Here is a 4,885-nt window from a genome sequence, read left to right as displayed (position 1 = left end):
AGATGGTTGGACAAAAGAATCCAGCTTGAAACACCTTTGCGACTGTTCGGTTTGCTCCAAAATGGCCACCAAATTTTGAGGCGTGGCATTTTTGTAAAATTTCCATGGCTTCTTCTTTGCACACGCATCTTCGGAGCAATTGGTCTGCACATAGTTTAAACAAGTGAGGGTCCTCCCAAATATAATATTTCAATTCAGAATAAAACTTTCGTTTTTTATTTGTGGAATATCGAAATGGTTTTATTTTGCAAGCCAAGAAGTTAGCAATATCAGCAAACCAAGGAAGGGTAGAAATCGCAAATAGTTGTTCGTCAGGAAAATGATCAAGGATGTCTGACTGTTCGATCTCTATTGTGGCTTCAATCCTGGATAGATGGTCAGCTGCCAGATTTTCGGAGCCCTTTTTATCCTTTATCTCCAGATCGAATTATTGTAGTAGTAACAACCAAGGGATCAGCCTAGGCTTTGCATCCTTTTTTGCGAACAAGTATTTAACGCAGAGTGGTCGGTATAGACTATTACTCTGGACAACCAAAGTATGAGTGGAATTTATCGAACGCATAGACCACAGCCAGCAGCTCTTTCTCAGTGGTTGTGTAGTTTTGTTGAGCTTCGTTTAAAGTTTTGCTGGCATAGTGTATGGGTTTGATTTTTTTTCAACTCATTGTCCAAGAACAGCTCCTACGCTTATGTCACTAGCATCGCACATGAGCTCGAATGGTGCACCCCAATCTGGTGAAATTAAGATATGTGCGTGTGTTAACATATCCTTCAGCTGTGCGAATGCCTGTTTGCATTTCCCATCGAAGATGAAGTTGGTTTCCTTGTGTAATAGCGTAGAGAGTGGTTGTGCGATCTTAGAAAAATCCTTGATAAACCGTCGGTAAAATCCAGCGTGTCCTAGAAAACTACGAACATCATTGACGGTTGTGGGAACAGTCAGCTTCTCAATTACTTCCACTTTAGCTTTATCAACTTCCAACCCCTTACTTGATATTTTGTGCCCCAGAACAATTCCTCCTGTTACCATGAAGTGGCATTTCCCAATTTAAAACCAACTGTGTCTCTGTACATCTTTCCAGCTCAGTTTCCAGGTTTTGTAAACAGGCTTCAAAGGTCATTCCATAAATGGAGAAGGTGTCCATGAAAATTTCAACTATTTTTTCGATCATGTCATGAAATATGGTCATCATACATCTTTGAAATGTTGCGGGAGCGTTGCACAGTCCAAACGACATGCATTTGTATGCGAAAGTCCCATATGAGCATGTAAAGGTGGTCTTTTCTTGGTCCTTAATGGAAATGTGGATCTTATTATATCCTGAATACCCATCCAAGAAATAGTAGAATTGATAACCAGCTAGTCACTCCAGCATCTGGTCGATGAACGGTATTGGGAAGTGATCTTTTCGTGTTGCTTCGTTCAGCTTTCTGTAATTGATGCACATTCGCCATCCCGTGATTGTTCTTGTAGGGATGAGCTCGTTCTTTTCGTTTAGGACCACGGTGGTTCCTCCTTTCTTTGGGACAACCTGTGCCGGGCTGGTCCACACACTATCTGAAATTGAGTAGATGATCCCTGCTTCGATGAGCTTGATGACTTCCTCTTTGACTACTTCCTTCATGTGAGGGTTTAACCTTCTTTGTGGCTGCACAGTTGGTTTGTGGTCCACTTCCATGAGAATTTTATGCATACAGATGGTTGGACTGATTCCCTTTATATCTTCAATTTTCCACGCTAAAGCTTCCTTATGTCGCCTCAGGATATTAAGTAATTGTTCCTTCTGATCCTTCGTTAGTGTGGTAGAGATAATGACTGGTCTGCTGTTCGGTGGATCCAGGAAGGCATACTCTAAATGATCATGCAAGGGTTTTAACTCTGGGCATCTGGATTCCTCTTTTTTTCTATGGTTGGCTCTGGGAGAATATCTCTATCTTCTTCATTAATGCCGCTTTCAGCGGTTTCCTCGTTACGTGCTGATTCAAACAGTTGTTTTGCTTCTTTATCCTTCTCTGCGTCGTACTGTTCCTGCAAAAAGAGATTTTCATCACGTGTGTCTAGGAAGTAACATGCATCATCAGAGGCAGATGCATATCGAACAGCTTCATGCATTTTAAACACTACTTCTTCATTATTGATTTTTAGAATGAGATGTCCTCTATGTACATCAATGATAGCTCTTCCAGTTGCTAGAAATGGGCGTCCTAAGATTATTGGAACTTCCAAATCTTCAGCAATATCCATTATTACAAAATCAACAGGTAAAATAAAATTTCCAACCTTAACCAGTACATCTTCGACTATGCCTTTGGGGTATCGGATTGATCGATTAGCTAGTTGAACCGTGACCTTTGTAGGTCGTGGTTCTCCTAACCCCAATTGCATATAAATTGAATAAGGCATAAGGTTGATGCTAGCTCCTAGATTATATAGGGCGTTTTGAATAGTGAGTGTTCCTATCGAACAAGGTATAGAGAAACTCCCTGGATATTTTAGCTTCTTGGGAAGCTGCTGTTTAGCTTGTAAGATTGGGGAGCTATCTCTGTTCAGTTGTACTATAGCTACACTTTCCAACTTCTTTTTGTTGGTGAGTAGGTCTTTTAGAAACTTGACATACATAGGCATTTCGAATAAAGCTTCGATGAAAGGTATATTTATGTGCATCTTTGTCAGTTGTTCTAGAAAGCTCTTGTGTCTCTTCTCACAGTTTTGCTGCTTCAATCGCTCCGGGTACGGTACTCGTGTTTCGTATTGAGGTGCAATTGGTCCATCTTCGATCAACTGTTTATCTTTCTTCTGTTGGGGTGCAGCTGTTTTCATCTTTGGTTCAGTTGTTCTACATGCAGCAGATTTATCAACATCGTTAGATAATTCCTTGCCTCCTCTTAAGATAATAGCATTGACCTCTTCTTTCGGGTTGGTCACTGTGTTGCTTGGGAGTGCTCCTTTTTCCTTTGAGGAGATGACCGTTGCAAATTGTTGCATTTGAGTCTCAAGGCTCTTTATGGATGACTCTGTCTGCTTCATGAACTGTAACATCAAGGATTCCAAATCAGGTTTTCCTTCTTATTGAGTAGCTGGTTGCCTCTGATATTGTTGGTTAGATGTGCTGCCTTGTTACAACTGATAGGTTGTTCGTTGGTTATCATGCATGTACGATGGTTGAGCAGCTGGTTGCCTCTGATTATCCTGCCATGAAAAGTTGGGATGATTTCTCCAACCAGAATTATACGTGTTTGAATAGGGATTAGGTGGTTGTCGAGCAATGAAATCGCATTGTTCTTGCATGGATACTCCTGGTTTGATTCCTGGACAATCGATTGGTCTATGAGGACCGCTACAGAAATCACAACCATCAGGTGATAATGTCTCAACAGGAACAGGTGGTTGCATGTGAACTGCAAAAACATTCATTTTTCCCATTGTTTTGACCAGTTGTTCCATCTGCGAGGAAAGTCTCGTGATAGCCTCGTTATTTGCATTGTTCGTGACCCTCTTCCCATCACTTCGTAATGAGTGCCAGTTATAACTTGTGTTGACAATTCTTTCGATTAGCTCGTATAATGCTTGAGGTTCAAGTTCCTTTGGATTTCCATTGGCAATTGATTCAATTTGGATCTTGTACACGTTGGTTACTCCGTTGTAGAAGTTTTGAACTTGCATCCACATGGGTATGCCATGATTCGGTACTTTTCTCAACAATTCCTTGTATCTCTCCCATGCTTTGGATAATGATTCATCTTCCTTTTGGAAGAAATGAGAGACCTCATTCCTTAGCTTGATTGCTTGTCTTGGGGGAAAATATTTCATCAGAAACAGTGTAGCCATTTCCTCCCAGTTTGTGATCGAACCTGGTTTTAAATTCTTCAACCAATTCTTCACCTTGTCCTTCAAGGAAAACGGAAACAGCTTAAGTCTGATCACCTCATCACTTTCATTTCTATGGGTGCGAAATGTGTTGCACATTGTGACAAAGTCCTGAATGTGGGCATTTGGATCTTCATTTGGGTATCCACCAAACTACACAGCTGTTTGCAGCATTTGGATTATTGAAGCTTTCACTTCAAATAGGCGATTTCCTTCATTTGGTAGCACAATACACGACAAATGGCCTTCAATAGATGGTCTGGAATAGTGCTTCATCCGCAATCTCTGGTTGCCATTGTTGTTATTGTTTCCATTAACACCATTGTTTTCAACATGACCTTCCTCATTGTTCCCTGGTTGTTCAGGATCTGGTATCTCATTTTCGCGATTCATCCTATCACATCTAACTTGTCTGAGCAGTCTTCTTCTTCTTCTGTAGGTTCTCTCGATTTCGAGGTCCACAAGTAGAATAGGAATACATGTTCTTCACATAAACAGCTAAAAATTGAAACAAAGAAACTAGACAAACAGGTGGTTATCGGGTAACAAAATAAGCATACAAATTCTTCTAATCTTAGATTTAACAATCTCCGGCAACGGTGCCAAAAACTTGGTATGTTGTATAAGGACTCTAGCAAGTGTACTAGGGTGGATGTAGTGCTGGTAAGACCAAGTGTCGTATTCCACAGGGATTGAAACTAGTTGGTTGAACAGTTACCTTAAGTGTTAGAATTCAAAAGGTTGGTTGGTTTGATTTTTAACAAAAACTAAGCATGAACAGATAAGGGTAAGTGAAATGATAAAAATTAAACTAAACCAAGATAAACAAGCACATGCCTAGCACTACGCCTACGAACAACTGTATTTAGACTATTCCCTCTTAATGAAGTAAACCCATATTCCTGTTTTGGGTATCTTCCTCTTTTATCACTAAGGTCCGGTGTCCCATTTCCTAAGATTCTAAGCAAGTAAAATCAACCAAGTGTCCTTATGTTAATATACAAGCAAGCATTAAGA

The 4,885-nt window shown here is 40.4% G+C and overlaps 1 non-coding gene across 1 annotated transcript; it reads left to right on the top strand.

Annotated features, from left to right (window-relative positions):
• The first annotated feature begins 3,674 nt into the window (after window positions 1-3,674).
• On the top strand, window positions 3,675-3,781 carry LOC136210063 (small nucleolar RNA R71). Its single transcript, XR_010677774.1, has one exon. It is a non-coding gene; the product is annotated as a small nucleolar RNA R71 (small nucleolar RNA).
• Window positions 3,782-4,885: the final 1,104 nt, after the last annotated feature.

The sequence above is a fragment of the Euphorbia lathyris genome, chromosome 10, assembly GCF_963576675.1.
Source record: "Euphorbia lathyris chromosome 10, ddEupLath1.1, whole genome shotgun sequence".
In the NCBI taxonomy this organism is placed as follows: Eukaryota; Viridiplantae; Streptophyta; class Magnoliopsida; order Malpighiales; family Euphorbiaceae; genus Euphorbia; species Euphorbia lathyris.
Note: the sequence above shows the minus strand (reverse complement) of the source record. Positions and strands in the feature narration are given on the sequence as shown.